Below are 20,609 nucleotides of genomic sequence, written 5' to 3' on the forward strand. Positions count from 1 at the left end.
GACATTTTAATATATATTGTTAATTCATTAACATTGAATTCATGGCCTACAGCAGTATAACTTATGACTGAATGGAGCTTATCTAACACATGTATTTTCTCCAAAAGGCACAGCATAGCCTTCTTGCACTTAGACAGAACTTTATACTACACTTGGGGAACCATTTTAAAAAGTGAAAATCACCAAGAAAAAAAGCTCAAAATGCAAAAACTTTACACTAAGTGGAGCACAAATAGAATACCTGTTTAAAGTGCAAGAACTGGAATAAGAAGGCAAAGTGTGTACGTAAAATAGATAGCTAATGGGAAGTTGCTGTATAATACAGGGAGCTCAACCTGGTTCTCTATGACAACCTAGACGGGTGGGATGGGGTAGGAGATGGGAGGGACGTTCAAGAGGGAGGAGACATATGCATAACTATGGCTGATTCATGTAGATGTATGGAGGAAACCAATACAACACTGTAAAGCAATTATCCTTCCATTAAAGTAAATAAATTAGAAAATAAAAGAAGGCAGGGTGTCATCAAGTTTGATCTCAGCATGAAATAGACACACTGGAAGACTGCAACTTTTTGACATTCTGCACATGGCTGTGAATGCAGAGTCCCAAAGAAGAGCAAGGAGAGATGAGAAAGCCTTCCTCAGTGATCAATGCAAAGAAATAGAGGAAAACAACAGAATGGGAAAGATTAGAGATCTCTTTAAGAAAATTAGAGATACCAAGGGAACATTTCATGCAAAGATGGGCTCAATAAAGAATAGAAATGGTATGGACCTAACAGAAGCAGAAGATATTAAGAAGAGGTGACAAGAATACACAGAAGAACTATACAAAAAAGATCTTCATGACCCAGATAATCATGATGGTGTGATCACTCACCTAGAGCCAGACATCCTGGAACATGAAGTCAAGTGGGCCTTAGAAAGTATCACTATGAACAAAGCTAGTGGAGGTGATGGAATTCCAGTTGAATTATTTCAAATCCTGAAAGATGATGCTGTGAAAGTGCTGCACTCAATATGCCAGCAAATTTGGAAAACTCAGCAGTGGCCACAGGACTGGAAAAGGTCAGTTTTCATTCTAATCCCAAAGAAAGGCAATGCCAAAGAATGCTCAAACTATCGCACAATTGCACTCATCTCACATGCTAGTAAAGTAATGCTCAAAATTCTCCAAGCCAGGCTTCAGCAATATGAACTTCCAGCTATGAACTTCCAGATGTTCAAGTTGGTTTTAGAAAAGGCAGAGGAAACAGAGATCAAATTGCCAACATCTGCTGGACCACTGAAAAAGCAAGAGAGTTCCAGAAAAACATCTACTTCTGTTTTATTGACTATGCCAAAGCCTTTGACTGTGTGGATCACAATAAACTGGAAAATTCTTAAAGAGATGGGAATATCAGACCACCTGACCTGCCTCCTGAGAAACCTGTATGCAGGGCAAGAAGCAACAGTTAGAACTGGACATGGAACAACAGACTAGTTCCAAATAGGAAAAGGAGTACATCAAGGCTGTATATTGTCACCCTGCTTATTTAACTTCTATGCAGAGTACATCATGAGAAACACTGGGCTGGAAGAAGCACAAACTGGAATCAAGATTGCCAGGAGAAATATCAATAATCTCAGATAGGCAGATGACACCACCCTTATGTCAGAAAGTGAAGAAGTAAAGAGCCTCTTGATTACAGTGAAAGAGGAGAGTGAAAAAGTTGGCTTAAAGCTCAACATTCAGAAAACGAAGATCATGGCATCTGCTCCCATCACTTCATGGAAAATAGATGGTGAAACAGTGGAAATAGTGAGAGACTTTATTTTTCTGGGCTCCAAAATCATTGCAGATGGTGATTGCAGTCATGAAATTAAAAGACGTTTATTCCTTGGAAGGAAAGTTATGACCAACCTAGACAGCATATTCAAAAGCAGAGACATTATTTTGCCAACAAAGGTCTGTCTGGTCAATGCTATGCTTTTTCCAGTAGTCACGTATGGATATAAGAGTTGGACTCTAAAGAGAGCTGAGCACTGAAGAATTGATGCTTTTGAACTGTGGTGTTGGAGAAGATTCTTTAGAGTCCCTTGGACTGCAAGGAGATCCAACCAGTCCATCCTAAAGGATATCAGTACTGAGTGTTCATTGGAAGGACTGATGTTGAAGCTGAAACTCCAATATTTTGGCCACCTGATGTGAAGAGCTGACTGATTGGAAAAGACCCTGATGCTGGGAAAGATTGAAGGCAGGAGGAGAAGGGGACAACAAAAGATGAGATGGTTGGATGGCATCACCGACTCGATGGACATGAGTTTGCATAGACTCTGGGAGTTGGTGATGGACAGGGAGGCCTGGGGTGCTGCGGTCCATGGGATCACAAAGAGTCAGACACGACTGAGTGACTGAACTGACTGACTGACTGACTGACTGATATGTCTGTGAATGATCATGAAGGTGACTTGAGTTTTTACTTTGGGGACCCAAATAAATTTTAGCAAGTAGGCAAATTGACAAATACAAAATCTGACAATGATGAGAACCATCTGTATTCCAAATAACTATGTAGTTTAATACTGATAGGCTGGTTAGTTTGGTGAGCTTCACAGCGAGAGAATCTGTTTTCCTACTGTCTCAGAGCCAAAGCATCAGATTTGACAGTAATCACTGGGAGGCAGCATGTTGTAGAGGAGGTCGAACAATTGTAGGTTTAATCCTGGTTTCACCAGATATGTGGGAACTACTAGAAAGTTACTTCATTGTTGAGGCTTAATTTTCCCATCTGTAAAGTAGATATGCCAGTAGATATAGCAAAGTTCAGTTCAGTTCAGTCGCTCAGTCGTGTCCAACTCTTTGCAACCCTATGAATCGCGGCACGCCAGGCCTCCCTGTCCATCAGCGATTCCCGGAGTTCACTCAGACTCACGTCCATCGAGTTGGTGATGCCATCCAGCCATCTCATCCTCTGTCATCCCCTTCTCCTCCTGCCCCCAATCCCTCCCAGCATCAGACTCTTTTCAATGAGCCAACTCTTCGCATGAGGTGGCCAAAGTACTGGAGTTTCAGCTTTAGTATCATTCCTTCCAAAGAAATCCCAGGGCTGATCTCCTTCAGAATGGACTGGATGGATCTCCTTGCAGTCTAAGGGACTCTCAAGAGTCTTCTCCAACACCACAGTTCAAAAACATCAGTTCTTCAGTGCTCAGCCTTCTTCACAGTCCAACTCTCACATCCATACATGACCACTGGAAAAACCATATATGCCAGTAGATATAGCAAAATGCCAGTCTCAGGAAAATGATTATGAATGTTAAATGGCACATCAACAGATGAAGAAAAAGCATTCAGCAAAATTCAACACCAATTTATAATTACAAAAAAAAACCTCTCAGTAAACTAATAATAGAAAGAAAATTCCTCACCTTGAAAGAGAGTAACTACCACAAACATACAGCTTAACCAAAAACATCATACTTAACAGTGAGAACCTTGTGGCATTCCTACTAAGATCAGGTACAAGGCAAGGATGTCTTCTCACCATGGCTTTTCAACATCATATTGGAAGCTCTACTTAATGAAATAAAGCAAGAAAAGGAAGTAAAAGTATAAAGATTGGAAAGAAAGATAAACTGTCTGTTTATAGAAGATATGATTATGTATGTAAAATATCTGAAAGAACCAATGGAAAAACCCTTGGAACCATCATAATAAGTGATTATAGCAAGATTGTAGGACACAAGATTGACATTCAAAAGTCTATTGCTTTCCTGTACACCAATAATGAACAGGAAGAATTTGAAACTAAAACCACAATACCATTTTACATTAGCATCCTCAAAAATGAAATACATGTAAATCTAACAAAATGTGTGTAAGATCTATATGAGGAAAACTACAAAACTCCTATCAGCACAATCAAGGAATAAATAATTGGAGAAATATTCCATGTTAATAGATAGGAAAACTCACTTTTGCTAAGACCTCAATTCTTCCCAAGACAACCTATACCTCCCATGCAATTCCAATAAAAATCTCAATAAGTCATTTTATTAATACTGACAAACTGACTCCAAGTCAACATGGAGAGGCTAAATACTGAGATAACACAATACTGAAGGATAAGAACAAACTTAGAGGATGGACTCTACCCAACTTCAAGACTTATTAAAAAATGACAGTAACCCAGACATTTGTGATATTGGCATAAAAATATAAACTAGATCAATGAAACAGAATAGAGAGCTCAAAAATAGACCCATGTAAACATGGGGTCGCTAAGAGTCAGACACGACTGAGTGACTTCACTTTCACTTTTCACTTTCATGCATTGGAGAAGGAAATGGCAACCCACTCCAGTGTTCTTGCCTGGAGAAGCCCAGGGACGGGAGAGCCTGGTGGGCTGCCATCTATGGGGTCCCACAGAGTCGGACATGACTGAAGCAACTTAGCAACAGCAGCAGCAAATATGGTCAACTAATCTTTGATAAAGAACCAAAAGCAATACATTTGAGAAAAGATAACATCTTCAACAGTGCTGGAGTAATTGGACATTCATATAGCAAAAAAGTGAACTAGACACAGACCTGATTCCCTTCACAAACATCAACTCAAAATGGATCACAGACCTAAATGGAAAATGCAAACTTGAACTACTCAGAAGTCTATCATTCTTGTCTTTGTTAAATTATTTTTAATCTAAAAGTTCAAAGAGGTGGAAACTTTTCAGTGACCCAGATATTAACAATGTGGAAAGAAATTTCATCCTGAAAATACTCCATTTGAGCCAAACTGCAAACTGTTTCTGAAAGCTGAGTAGATGTAGACCCTTTGAACTATTACATAATGACATCAATCCATGCCTCAAATGTATGTTGTTATTAATCCATTTATTAATGTTATTAATCCATTTAACAAAAAAACACTTTAAAGCTGAATCAAAATATTCTCTTCCTGTGTTTGTAATTTATTTTTATTTCTACAATCAATAAACTGTTTTGACTGACAAATACCAAGACAATTTCTTTTTTACATTCTAGAATATGGAATTGCAAATAGAACATAAACAAGGACAAAAATAAATTTTATTCCCCAAAGTAATACATACAATCAACTTCATAATTTTATGTACATTGATAGTGCCAATATACAGTGGGGGAAGATTTAAGAAATACTTCCAATTTATGAAATTGACAGATATGTGCAATTGTACCATATCCTTGACAATTCTATTACTGATTGTTCACTCGCTAGCTTTATTTGCTTTAGTCTGAAACTAAAACCATGATTTTGCCATACATTTGGTTATAATTTAGAAAGCTGTTTATTAAAAAATCCTAACTTGTTCAAGAAGCATTATGCCTTGATCAGTGTGAGATTTGTGTTTATTAATTCTATCCTATGCCAGTTTTAATAAATTCAATGTACAATTAAATATATGAACTTTGATTCAAGCTCAGAATCATAAATGCATTAACTTTTACTGAACAATTAATTCTCATTTTATCAGTGGCCTCCACTTATGCTCTAGGCTTAGAATTCATTCACTCATTCCATTGTATTATTTGTATCACAAGTTGTAGTAGGGAGATTGTGTGGTTGCATAATAGGAGCTTGAAGATTCAGCTTGCACCTCTGAGTAGAGCTAATAACTAATGCTTAGAGCTGTTATCTGGAGAAGGCAATGGTACCCCACTCTAGTACTCTTGCCTGGAAAATCGCATGGACAGAGGAGCCTGATAGGCTGCAGTCCATGGGGTCGCTAAGAGTCAGACACGACTGAGCGACTTCACTTTCACTTTTCACTTTCATGCATTGGAGAAGGAAATGGCAAACCACTCTAGTGTTCTTGCCTGGAGAATTCCAGGGACGGGGGAGCCTGGTGGGCTGCCGTCTACGGGGTCACACAGAGTTGGACACAATTGAAGCGACAGCAGCGACAGCCCTGATAACAGAGCTGTTATCAGGATTAGTTGATAATTTAATGTATGTATACCACATGAGGTCATTTAATGTGAGTTCAACACGTTTCTTTTTTTTTAATATAAATTTATTTATTTTAATTGGAGGTTAATTACTTTACAATATTGTATTGGTTTTACCATACATCAACATGAATCCGCCACGGGTATACACGTGTTCCCCATCCTTTGTATGTCATTATATATTTACTATTGAAAGTCAAAAAGTGAAAGTGTTATTGGTGTTTGATTCTTTGTGACCCCATGGACTGTAGCCTGCCGGGCTCCTCTGTCCATGGGATTTCCCAGGCAAGAGTACTGTAGTGGGTAGCCATTCTTTTCTCTAGGGTATCTTCCCAACTCAGGGATCGAACCCAGGTCTCCTGCATTACAGGCAGATTCTTTACCGTCTAAGTACCAAGGGAGCCCTTATTTATTATTGATTGACTACTAAAGAGTTTAAAGAAGAAAAGAACTATAAATTGGGACTTTTTGGTGATCCAGTCATTAAGATTTCACCTTCTAATGTAGGCGGTATGACTTTGATCCCTGACCTGGGAGCTAAGATCCCACATGCCTTGCAGCCAAAAAAACCAAAACATAAAACAGAAGCAATATTGTGACAAGTTCAGTAAAGACTTTAAAAATAGTCCACATCAAAAATCTTAAAAAAGAAAAAGAGCTATAAATTGAGTCATCATGACAGCAATGACTATTCCCTGAGAATTTAGCTAAACTCATTTGTTGATTATGTGTATGTGTGTGTGTAAGGCTTGGGAGGTATGCATAATTACTAATTTTAGTAAATTGATCTTATCTATCAGGGGTGGTTAATTACTAGCTAGATGGTCTTAAAAATGATCTTAGTGGGTCTGAAGAATATGTCCACTCACAGGGTTACCTGAAGCTCTCTATGACCACTGCGGTCACAGGAGCAGATGCTTGTTTTTGCCTTAATATGAAACAGCAAATGCACACTGTTTCAGCTGCTCTTCCTCAGAGGCACAAATATAAAACTGTCCTCAGTGAGTCCACTGAAAGTGAAGTTTACCTCTTCTCAGCAACCAAGAGTATTTCGCATATATAACACTGACTTTTCATCACCGTAATTGCAGCTCCTATCTTGTCTTGAGCTATTTATAGTGTCACTCTATGAATTTCAGGTGAGCCTGCTGTTCCTATCTTCTTGGCAATAGATAATTTCATGGAAAGAAGGAAGAAAATCCTTCATTTTAAAAATGAGTTTGCACATACCATGATTTAGTTGTTACAAACTCTCAATCTGTATTAGGTTCAATGCTAAGTGGCAAAATAATTTATCTTTGAGTCATCTTTGGATATATTTTTATATGTTTATATGTAGGTATGCATAAATTTACATTTATATTTATATATATTAACATTTATATACATATAGATATGTATTTAAATTGGGCTTCCCTGGTAGCTCAGCAGTAAAAAAACCCGCCTACTATGCAGGAGCCACAGGAGACATGAGTTCAGTTCCTGGATGGGGAAGATCCCTTGGAGGAGGGCACAGCAACCCTCTCCAGTATTTTTGCCTGGAGAATCCCATGGACAGAGGAGCCTGGCGGGCCACAGTCCATAGGGTCACAGTCAGACACACTGAAGCAATTTAGCATGGCTTGGCATGTACTTAAATTAGTCCTAATTTAGTTAACATCTGAGTTTTATGCCTGAATTTACAACATATTTGTGTGACCATAGATTAGTCATAATCTTCCCAGGGTTTTTATAAGGCTTCAGTAAAATAATATGTATATAAGGCCATCTTTTGGAGAAGGCAATGACACCCCACTCCAGTACTCTTGCCTGGAAAATCCCATGGATGGAGGAGCCTGGAAGGCTGCAGTCCATGGGGTCGCTGAGGGTCGGACACGACTGAACGACTTCACTTTCACTTTTCACTTTCATGCGTTGGAGAAGGAAATGGCAACCCACTCCAGTGTTTTTGCCTGGAGAATCCCAGGGACAGGGGAGCCTGGTGGGCTGCCGCCTATGGGGTCGCACAGAGTCGGACATGACTGAAGCGACTTAGCAGCAGCAGCAGCAAGGCCATCTTTAAACTGGAGAAGCAAATGGCAACCCACTCCAGTATTCTTGACTGGAGAATCCCATGAACAGAGGAGCCTGGTGAGTTACAGTCCATGGGATCACAAGGAGTTGGACATGACTCAGCAATTAACACTTTTTGCATTAAACGATTTTATTCAAGCAATATTTATTATTGTTGAAGACATCCACATCAAGTTAAATTCACAAGCATATAGTTAGTATAGCTGGCAAAATATTAAGAATTTAGGAAATTAGACTTCATTATAAAACAGAGTACAAAATAATTCTCTCTTCAATTAAAAATGTAATTAGTATGGCTTTAACAAAACTGTCTTCCCATAGACAGCTTGTTCTAACTTGAATGTAGGATTTCCAAATAAAAACTACCACACAGTGTTTAAAGTACACCCTTTCACTCCTGTTAGTTTCGCTCCTATTAGTCATGACCATGTCAATCTTTTTGAGTAAAAATTAGTACCCCTGCATCTATTAGAACTCCTCTTCTAATAAAAGCAAAGGGTGAATGATCTATTAAAAAACATATTCTTATTCAGCCCTTGCTAAGATAATGCCAATAAATTTATTTTGCTGTGTCTATGTAATGACTGAGTAAGAAAATAACCAGCGAAGGCTTCCAACTGCTCCTGCAAGGAAGCTAATATTCTCAGAATGTCTGATTGATTATCTCAGCAAGCACAACTTTAGACCTTTAAAAGTCTTCCTGTCTTCCTGAATCCCTTTCAAAGAATATTCTAAAAATCATTTTCTTTTGCCTGGAAAGCATCTTCTGCGGCTACAGTCAGTCCTTGTGAGCTTTAAAATTAAAAAAAAAAATTAAAAAGCATGAACTCTATAAAATTCTCTTCAGCTTTTCAGCTTTGTCAAGATTTGGATTTCACTGTAACTTATATAAAAACTGAGCACTAAACCTAAGTTCAAATTTCTGAAAATACAGCTTTTTAAAATACTTGACAGCCCTTTCTTTTCATCAAGAAGGGATCATGTACTTTCAATTAGAACATATGAGGGTGCCAACCCATTTTTAAAATTATTTACTTTTTGCATGAAATAATTCATGTTTACTATAGAAAAGACAAAATATAGACAAGCCAAAATTTAAAATCCTCCATAATGCCATCAGCCTACCAGACTCTTTTCCTAGGCAGAAATAGAAATACTTATGCATTATTTACGAAATGGTGTCATGATTTATTAATGTATACCTTGTGTGCTTTTTCCATTTTATATCATACCTTCTAGCTACGCCTTGTGTAATATATATTTGTCTTTAACATCATTTTAATGGCCACACAATCTTCTGTAGAGAAGAAATACAATTATACTCCCCATTATTAAAAACTTCAATTGTTCCAGTGCTTTCCCATTCCAAGTAAACAACCCTGCAACAAGCATTCCTGCAGATACATCCTTGCTTAGTTATCAAATTATTTCCTGAGGGAAATTCCTTAGAAGTGCTGCATCAAAGACTTTGCACATTCTTAAAGCTTTTGGTATATTTTGCCAAATCGTCCTGCAAAAGACCAAAAAAATTTACATTTTCATTAACAAAGTATGATATTGCTTACATGCGAGACCTTCACCAAGCTGGGGTATTCTTATTCTTTTTTAAGAGTCACTGATTCGTTTCTAAAAAATAGTTCTAGTTAGCCTGAGCATTGACATACTTGCTGGCAATACAGAGTGAAATATTCCCAAACCAGACATTTAACTCTTTGAAAATACACCAACTCTTAGAAATGCTGTTTATGTTTGTTTTTTCTTTAACTTTTTCCTATAGCAATATTTTATAATGAGTAAAAGAAAGATAATTTTTCTTCTTTTTTCCTATTCTGTAACCAGGGACTTGCCTAAGACAAGAATACAAGTTCTGCTTTAAAACTATGGAGAGAGCACAATTTTAAAACCATGGACAGAGCACAATCCAATCTGGTCAGAAATCTGGAGTATTTTTCAAAACTGAGAGTGGGTTAATATGTCACACTCATTGCCCTTACCCATTGTTAAGCATTTTCCTTCGATTCTGAAAATTAATATCAAATGGTGAGTTTTAAGTCACTTAGAGAAATATTTCCATCCATCTACCCATTGACCTATTTATTAACATATATTGAACATGTAGCCCATACAAGGCAGCATGAGGTAGATTTATTTATTCATTCATTGAACAAGTATTTGTAAAACGTCTGATCCATGCCAAACCAGCTCTGAATAAGACAGCAGAGAAAAAAAAAAAAAAAAAGACAGCAGAGGTCTCTGCTCTTCGAATCCTTATACTGCAGTGAGGATCCCAAACATACTGATCACACTGAATGACATGTGGTTCTGGGTTACCCAAAGTAATAACATCACAAGAATCACAGTAACTAATGCTTTTCCTAATTTCAAACTGAATTTAGGATTCAAACATGTCAAAGACATTCCATGAACTGAAATCTTTCATGGACCAGAAATCTTTCTTTTCTCTGAAAAAAAAATTGTTTGTCTTAAAATGATTAGAATTCTACAGTGCTTCTTTTTCTCTACATTAAAAAAATAGTATATTTATGGCTGATTCGTGTTTTTATATGGCAGAAGCCAACACACTATTGTAAAGCAATTATCCAATTTAAAATAAATTTTAAAAAATAGTTTCTAGTAGGATCTCAGAATCTTGTTTTCCCCAGAACTGCTAGTTTTATCAATCACTTCACCAAAAAATTTTTTTTTTTCTGTCAGATTTGTGGCATGAGTTTTGGGTAAGGTTCAATGACAGCTGAATGAGGATATACTATCTCAATGCACCCTTCTCCCCATCTCTCTAATTAAATTTAAAATTAGCATGCTGCTTCCTCACAGTTCATTCCATTGCACTTGCCTCAATTTCCTGTGGTTACAAAGTGCGTTGGTTATGAATATGTATTAGAGTTTGCTGTCAAACATTGTGAACATCTTCTGGAGCAGAAGATTAGATATGTTATTTCAAAACAGATGCATCATTTTCTATCATCCCCTGCAATTTTCATCTACCCATGAACATTCATAAGAGACTGAACAACAGAACAGAAGAGACTAGTCTGCCAGCCAAAGTTCATACTGCTCTTTTTTCTTGCTTCAATGGATTTTAGTTGGTTATAATTTTCATTTACATTATGATATCAATGATTGAAGAATTCAGAAATCTGAATGGAGTTAAAGTTTTGTGACTAACAAAGACACAAACCTTGAAACCCCTGTACTGAATTGAAGGTTTAGAATTAAGCTCTCCCATAACCACCCCCACCCCCGACCAGAGAAGGCGATGGCACCCCACTCCAGTATTCTTGCCTGGAAAATCCATGGACGGAGGAGCCTGGTGGGCTGCGGTCCATGGGGTTACTAAGAGAAAGACATGGCTGAGCGACTTCACTTTTGCTTTTTACTTTCATGCACTGGAGAAGGAAATGGCAACCCACTCCAGTATTCTTGCCTGGAGAATCCCAGGGACGGCGGAGCCTGGTGGGCTGCCATCTATGGGGTCGCCAGAGTTGGACACAACTGAAGCGACTTAGCAGCAGCAGCAGCATACACCACCCTCCCCCCCCCAAAAAAAAAATGGGCTTCCCTTGTGGCTCAGCAAATAGCCTCATGAAATTTTAATAAAAGCTATTTACTGAGAACCCTGAAGCTTCCCTGGTGGCTCAGATGGTAAAGAAACTGCCTGTGGGAGACCTGGGTTCAATCTCTGGGTCAAGAAGATCTCCTTGAGAAGAGAATGGCCACCCACTCCAGTATTCTTGCCCAGAGAATCCATGGACAGAGGAGCCTGGTGGGCTACAGTCCGTGGAGTTGTAGAGTCAGACACGACTGAGAAACTAATACTTTCAATTTCACACTGAAGCTTTCTGATGAGGTACTTAAAATATACATATGAACTCTGAATCAACAAAGTAAGCAGGAAATGAGTGAGAAAGAGTCCATCCCAGGCTCTAAAGGACATTTTTTTTTTTAAACCAAATTATTAGCTCTTTCCTGCTGTTGTATCCTTTTCAAACCAGAAATCCAATACTTCAACCAATCTCTGGTCCTTATACTTATTTCTTTGATGTCACTCTTTCGTCCCAGGTGTTCAGCAAAACACTAACCCTGGAAAACTGTCTTCTCCATGCCTACAACCAGGTTGCTGAACAAATATCACAGAAATGGGCAGAATGGTGCCACTATAATAAAATACAGGATCTCCAACCTCAAAAACTCCCTCTTTTGCTAATAGGAACCCTTCCATGTTTCCTGTCTGAACTCATTTGCTTTCCTCAAACACCTACTTCATCATTTCCTTGTCTATTCCTAACAGAAATCTGACTACTCACTCACAGAAATGAAGAAGAAGGAGAATAGAGAGAAGAAATGGGGGGTTGGGGAGCATCAACCAGATGGGAACTTCCTCAGTCTTCTGCATACACACAGAGATTGACCTGCGTCTGTAGCCATTTCTTTCTTCCTTCCTGTGGCAACAGAAATTCTCCTGTTTCCTAGATATGTCCTTCCCCCACCACCTCAGTGAATATCTTCTCTTGCTGTCTATTGACTCCTTTTCATTAGCATGTCAACATAATCAAATTACTTGAACTGTTAAAAATTTTACCCGACATTCCCATCTCTTTTAGCCACTGCCCCACCCTTGTCCTTTCGAACAGCCATCTTGAAGGAATCATATTCTTTCACTGTTTCAATTCTCTCTCCTCCAACTTACTCAGTCTTTGCAATCCAGCTTCTTTCCCTTCCCCTCCACTGAAGCTGTTCTTACTATGAGGATTAATAACTTGTAGCTAAATCTTCTAGTGGATTCTTTCCAATTCTTATAAGGAAAAATATACCAAGTTAATTTTGATGCCAAAATATCTTTGTTTCAGATTCTTGATACTCCTATTTAGTTAGAAAGTGAAACTTGAGGCACATGAAAGACATCAATCAAGAAAGAAAAAGGTTCAAGCTGCTCTAAAGGAGAGAAGAAGAATTTGGTAGTTTTTGCTGTTTGATTAAATAGCTGGGAAGAGAATAGCGTCAGACAGGGGAGGTGGACAAGATGGGAGACAAGATGGCAGGTGGTGACATGGCCACTGAGAAAATTCCACGGGCAACATAGCTCAAAAAATTTTTATATATATAAATACTTAGCTTTTCATGAACCTCCCTCCATGTGACTTCAAGCCACTAGGATAAAGGCTTCCACATATACACACATTCTCAATCCCTTCCTCTGCTCTTCTGCTGAAGAATTTGGTCTTCATGACAGATTGCTTTGGGAGCTTTCCCTTCCCTAGAACTTCACAGTAGCCTGATCACACCACATTAGTGATGGGAAAAGCTCCAGTCTTGTTTCTGGCAGTATTTATCAGTGTCTGTTCACTGACCAAAGTCTACAGTTGATCAAGGTTGACGGTTGGGCAGAAGCTCTGCCAGAAAGCAAGGAAGTAATAAAAGATTGATTGTGATCCCTTGGACAGTAGCCCACCAGGCTCCTCTGTCCATGGGATTCTCCAGGCAGGAATACTGGAGTGGGTAGCCATTCACTTCTCCAGGAGATCTTCCCAACTCAGAGATTGAATCCAGGTCTTCTGAATTGCAGGCAGATTCTTTATCATCTGAGCCAACAGGGAAGCCCTAAAAGATTGATGGAAATTGTAAAAAGGATGTGGGAGCTGGTCTGAAGGGACTGACACTGATCAAATTTGGGGTAATTTCCAGTATCAGAAAGAATAATGATGATAATAGATAATAATGCATTGAATAGAATCAATGATTCCATGAGTCTGTAGTAATATTCGAGATACAGAGACAAAGTGATAATGAGCGAAGAGAACAAAAGGCGTGAGAAAGAAGAAGCCTCTTTTTTACAGAGTAATGCTATGTTTAGAACAGTCACTCAGTCATGCCTGACTCTTTGTGACTCCATGGACTGTAGCTCGCCAGGCTCCTCTGTCCTCTGTTCTTGTGTCTCCTGCACTGGCGAGCGGATTCTTTACCACTGTGTCCCCTGGGAATCCAAAACCCCTAGTGGACCCACTTTAATCAAGGGATCCAGCTTATAGCATCACCAGTAATGGGAAAGCAACATGCTGTGCCTCTGATGTCTCAAGAGGTAGACATAACACTTCTTATGAAGTATTCTTGCCAAAAATGGTGAGCCTAAGTCTAACAGTGTACCTAAATCAAATTAACGAGAAAATGCAGATTGTGAGATGTTCTAGACATGGCATGACTCCTCAAAAAAGTCCATATCATGATAGATCACAAAAAGTAGGATTATACTTCTCGATTAAAGGAAATTAAAGGAAATGTGTAATCCTGGAAAAGATCTGTAATTTAAAAAAAAAGTGAAAGACATTAGGACAAATGGGGATATTTTAATATACACATTTTATTAGGTAATATATGAAGTTAAATTTAGAAGAAGGCCCTGCTTCTTAAGAGATATATTTTGAGCTAATTGGGGCAAACTATTATCATGCCTGAACCCACTTTTAAATGACTGAGGTAAAACGATGTACTATGGTCTGAATATTCGTGTCCCCTCAAAATTCACCAATTGAAATTTTAATGCCCAACATGATGATATTAGGCAGTGGGGCCTTTGGAAACTGATAGTTTATGAATATGGAGCTCTTATGAATGGAATTAGTGTTCTTGTATAAGAGACATCTAGAGCTCCCTAGCCCTCTCTACCGTGTGAAGACACAACAAGAAGTCTGCAGCCTGGGAGAGGGTCTTCACCCATCCATCCTGGTTCCCTGATCTCAGAATCCCTGTCTCTGGAAGTGTGAGTAATAAACTTCTGTTGTTTGTAAGCTACCCATCTGTCATATTGTATTAAGTCTCCTGGAAGGAGTAAGACACTGTATATATGTATATGTATATGTGTGTGTGTGTGTGTGTGTGTGTGTGTGTGTACACATAACCACACTGGACTTCCCAGGTGGTGCAGTGATAAAGATCTGCCTGCCAATGCTGAAGACATAAGAGACATGGGTTCGATTCTTGAGAATTCCATCGACTGTATAGTCCATGGGGTCGCAAAGAGTCAGACACGACTGAGCGACTTTCACTTTGTGGGGGTCAGAGTAGTAAAGAAAGCCCAAATTATAAGATAACACTGTATAAAATAACATTGGAAAATTAGAAGTAAGTTTGAGTGAAGTTTAGCATTCTTCACTAAGAATAAACAGACAGAAATAGATATCAGACTACTTTGGGTGATATTCTGGTTCTGCCAACAAGTCAAATGAACCTGGATAAATCCTTTCATTTGGATTTTTGTTTCCTCATCTGTAAAATACAGGCAATAAAATAGGTCTCTGTAGTCTCTCTCTTGATGCTAAAGCTCAGTGAAAGGAAAGTGATGAAGAAAACTGCTAAGTAACTTCAGTCGTGTCCGACTCTGTGTGACCCCATAGACGGAAGCCCACCAGGCTCCCCTGTCCCTGGGATTCTCCAGGCAAGAACACTGGAGTGGGTTGCCATTTCCTTCTCCTGAAGAAAACTACGTAATATTAAGACAACATATCTAGAGGAGATGCTACTTTTATTTTTATTTTTTTTAACTTTAACTTTTTAATCTTTTTTTGTCACACAGAGAAGCATAAAGGATTTTAGTTTCCTGACCAGGGATTGAACTCATGCCCCCACAATGGAAGCACAGAGTCCTAACCACTGTACCAACAGGAAAGTCCAAAAATGGTCCTGCTTTTAATTCAGCATCATTAGACCGTATGTTTAGAAAATAGTAGCAACAAATCTTTAGGTTATTAAGATATACTGACATTTTAATAACATTTATCTTTGCATCGAATTATGGTATAGATAAAAAGCCCACAAAGCCATTTGGCATACCTTACCTTGCTACAGGCATGGTTCTATTTTTCCATAATTGAGACCTTGTACACATACACAAAAACACACATTTTTCATTTTAGAATAATATTATGCACTTTTCTGTTATTTTCTTCTTTTCACTGAATAGTAAATCATGGCAATTTGGTGTCTTCCTTATTCTTTTTAATAGCAGAGTAGTAGAAGTTTACCTCAATTTATTTATCCATTAATTTATTGATGAACATGTGGGCTATTTTAAATACTCCATTTTATTGACAATATTACAATGAATATTTTATACAAATTTTATTTCTGCCCCTGTCATAATTTATTTAGGACAGCTTGTAGAATTAGAATTGCTGGTTCAAAAATTGTACATTTGATATATTTTGGAAAATTGCCTACCAAAAACAGCCTTGACAATTTATAGTCTTAGTAATAGTGTCCATTTCCCTGATTCTTTGCCAACAGAAAATATCATCTATCTTTCTAATATTTTCTAAGCTGATGAATGAAAAGGCTGTCTTCTTTCTTGCTTAGAACTTCAAATCCAGTTCCTAGTGAATCTGAGCATCTTTTAACATGTTTAGCAGCTATTTATATGGTACTTTTCCTTGAATGCACAAAATATGACGAAGTATGTAATATATATTATATGTAAAATAACATTGTATGTAAAATAAAGCTACATATGATATGTATATGTGCATATATGGGTAGATATGAACAAAAAACACACTGGAAGGATGCAGCATTGAATAGTTAACAATCGCATTATTGTATGGCAGAAAGTGATACAACATTATAAAGAAATCATCCTTCAATTAAAAAATAAAACCATTACAATAAAAAAAAGCACAACTACCATAAAAAAAAAAAAAGGAGTAGTTACCCAGACTAGTCACTGAAGGTGGGCCAGAGGGGATTTCACATGATACATTTGATTTTATAACCATGAAAATGTTGTATTCATTCTAACTTGTTTTTAAAAGGATTGTTAAATGAAATTGTGTATGACTGGCTGCACCAACTTTTCCTGTTTGCCTGTTTTCCTGTTTCCTGTTTCTCCTCCCTAGGTTATTTCTAGGAAATAACCCTGCTTCTCTTTCTGTATTGTATTGTATGTAAGGACTCCAGTTGTTTCTTTACCCCCTTGAAGGATTTCCCTAAGATCCAGTCTTAGACACTGGGCTCTTTCCTCAAGATGATCTCATTTGCACAGGGTCTCCACCTTCCGGGATCTCACACGGATTTCTCTCTGCCTTTCTGATCCTTCTACTTGGCTCTAGTTGTACTTAATCAGAGCATCTGCAATTAGTACAAGAGAAGAACATACAGGAGCTATGAGGAAAGGAGACAGGAATAGATATTAAGATATTAATCCAGCCAGGGTGGAGAGAGAAGGCTTTCTGGGGAGAGCAGTATTTAAACATGAAGTATGAATAGGAATTAGCTGGAGATTGTGGGGAGAGAAGCAGGAATATTTCAACCTGAGGCAGCAGCATTTGGTAGGTTCTAAAACAGGAATACACTTAATAACTAAAATGCTACAAGAATGGACAATATGGGTAATGCTCCATCCAGTGTCAGATAATTTTGTGACTGACTTGTTGGAACTGTAAGCCTAACTGAATACCAGTGGGGAGAGGTGAGCTCTGGGCTTGAAGGGGGGAGGTAAGGATTCCTTAGAGAGAAATGGATGTCCCCATTCTCTACAGTCCTGGTAAAATGGAGAAATGGGTCTTAGACTAAATTAAAAAGGAAAATATTTTCTGGTATCTCTAGGGGCAAAGCTGGATATCTCACAAGCTGGAATCAAGATTGACAGAAAAAAATATCAACAATGTCATATATGCTGATCATACCACACTAAAGGCAGAAAGTGAAGAGGAACTGAAGAGCCTCTTTATGAGGGTAAAAGAGGAGAGTGGAAAAACCTGGTTTAAAACTCAAAATTCAAAAAACTAAGATTATGGCAGGCAGTCCCATCACTTCATGGCAAATAGATGAGGGAAAAGCGGAAACAGTGACAGATTTTATCTTCTTGGGCTCTGAAATCACTGCAGATGGTGACGAAATTAAAAGAGGCTTATTCCTTGGAAGAAAAGCTATGACAAACCTAGACAGCATATTAACAAGCAGAGACATTCACTTTGCCAACAAAAGTCCATATAGTCAAAACTATGGTTTTCCAGTAGTCATATACGGATGTGAGAGTTGGACTGTAAAGAAGGCTGAGCACTGAAGAATTGATGCTTTCAAATTGTGGTTCTGGAGAAGACTCTTGAGAGTTTCTTGGACAGCAAGGAGGTCAAACCAGTCAATCCAAAAGGAAATCGATCCTGAATATTCACTGAAGTGACTGAGGCTGAAGCTGAAGCTCCAATACTTCAGCCACTTGATGCAAAGAGCCAACTGACTGGAAAAGACCCTGATGTTGGAAAAATTGAGGGCAGGAGGAGAAGGGGCAACAGAGGATGAGATGGTTGGGTGGTGTCACCAACTCAATGGATATCAGTTTGAGCAAACTCCGGGAGATAGTGAAGGACAGGGAAGCCTGGCATGCTGCAGTTTACAGGGTCGCAAAGAGTAGGATATGACTGAGTGACTGAACAACACCAACAATCACCGGAGCTAATAATCAGTTTGGCCTCCAGGCTCTAAGGAATGAGGAGTCTGGTATACTTCCAGGGGGTACTGAGGGGCTGAGAGTAGCCTGTTGGCCATATATATATGACCAGAAGTATGGAAAGGGGGCAAGCTACTTGGACACCAAGAAAAAGGTCTAATTGTCCAATAGAACTTTCTCTGATGAAGAAAATGCTCTATAATCTGTACTCTCCACTGTGGTGACTACTAGCCACATGTACTTACTGAATACTTTCAACATGGCTGGTGCTTGTGAGGAACTGAACTTTTATTTTATTAAGTAAGTTCTAACTTTATTATGCTTACTCCTTGGAAGGAAAGTTATGAGCAACTTAGCATATTAAAAAGCAGAGACATCACTTTGTCAACAAAGGTCCATCTAGTCAAGGCTATGGTTTTTCCAGTGGTCATGTATAGATGTGAGAGTTGGACTATAAGATAGCTGAGTGCTGAAGAATTGATGCTTTTGAACTGTGGTGTTGGAGAAGACTCTTGAGAGTTCCTTGAACCGTAAGGAGATCCAACCATTCCATCCTAAAGGAGATCAGTCCTGGGTGTTCATTGGAAGGAGTGATGTTGAAGCTGAAACTCCAATACTTTGGCCACCTGATGCAAAAAGCTGACTCATTTGAAAAGACCCTGATGCTGGGAAAGATTGAGGGCGGGAAGAGGAGAGGACATCAGAGGATGAGATGGCTGTATGGTATCACCGACTCAATGGACAGGGGTTTGGGTGGACTCCAGGAGTTGGTGATGGACAGGGAGGCCTGGCGTGCTGCAGTTCATGGAGTCACAAAGAGTCAGACATGACTGAGCAACTGAACTCAACTGAACTTTATTTCATTTTAATTTAAATAGCCACCTTTGGCTCAAGGCTGCCATATTGGACAGATCTGGAGAAAGACCAGTGTGAGAAGCTGGCCTCAGAGGTTGTGAGAATTAAGAAGAGAGAACATGGGAAGCAATAGAGTATAGGAAAACTGTATCCCTGGAAGTCCTCAGCAGAGAATGCTGGTGCCCAGAGTCAAGATCTAACAAGACTCTTTTCCATAATATGTTGGTAACACCTGATGAGAGGAAAAAATGACCTGAGGGACTTGTGTCTGACCAAAGCTTCAGGGAAAGATCAGAAATCATGAAGGGCAATTCAGAGGGCTCCTGTCTAATCATTGGGTGTAACTATACTTGCTAACACAGCACAAATGCAAAATCAAAACAGCGCAAATTATATCTCTCCAATTGTCTGTTTTCCTCATTTTTCTTTCTTAATTTTTAGGAAATTTGAAAAGGTAGGCTGTGCCCTTCATCTTGGTTTCTCTGGTGGCTCAGCAATAAACAATCTGCCTGCTATAGAGGAGACATAGAGATGAGGCTCGATCCCTGGGTTGGAAAGATCCTTTGGAGGAGGGCATGGCACCCCACTCCAGTATTCTTGCCTGGGAAATCTCATGGACAGTGGGGCCTGGCAGGCTATGACCCATGGGGTCACAAAGAGTTGGACACAACTGAAGTGACTGAGGAAGCACACAGGCCCATGGTGTAAAGGTCTCGTTAAATTGATATACTACAAATGAATAGCAGTAGGCATCTTTGCTTGCTTTCTTTCTCCTTTATAACAAGTTTCTTGCTTGCCTTCTCTACTCCAATCCTGGCCAAAGCTTAAGGTTAAAATGTTTGTCCCTCAAAAGTACTCTTCATCACCCTTTCTGATCTAGATTAATTTTTATAAATGACATTTCTGAAAGCAAACAGAGAAATTAGAAAAGGCATGAAGCTGTTAGAACTTGTCACAAAATTCAGCACAAGGGCAGCAGTGTTCAGGAAGGCCGATTTTTCATGTGTGTTGACAGAGAACTTCACTTGCTTGTGTTCCAATGATGGCATCCTTTGTTAACCTCCCCATGAATTCTAACAACTCAGACAAAACCACCAAAGCATCCTCTGTCGTTCACGTTTGTGCCAACTGCAGGGCTATCAAATTTGTCTTCATGCTATTACCTTAATGATGAGGATGGGCACCTGCAGGGTTCACCGATTTTCTGCTGCCATAAAAAATGAGGTTTTTTGATTCTTCTAAGGGAGCTGGAG

At 38.8% G+C, this 20,609-nt stretch overlaps 1 protein-coding gene across 4 annotated transcripts in view; it reads right to left on the reverse strand.

The window, feature by feature from the left end:
* The window catches only part of WDR49 (WD repeat domain 49), a 167,279-nt gene that overhangs the window by 133,978 nt on the left and 12,692 nt on the right, over positions 1-20,609 (reverse strand). The window lies entirely within an intron of this gene.

Source organism: Bos grunniens, chromosome 1 (assembly GCF_055505025.1).
Source record: "Bos grunniens cultivar Pamir isolate PY7600 chromosome 1, Bosgru_T2T1.0, whole genome shotgun sequence".
Taxonomy (NCBI): Eukaryota; Metazoa; Chordata; class Mammalia; order Artiodactyla; family Bovidae; genus Bos; species Bos grunniens.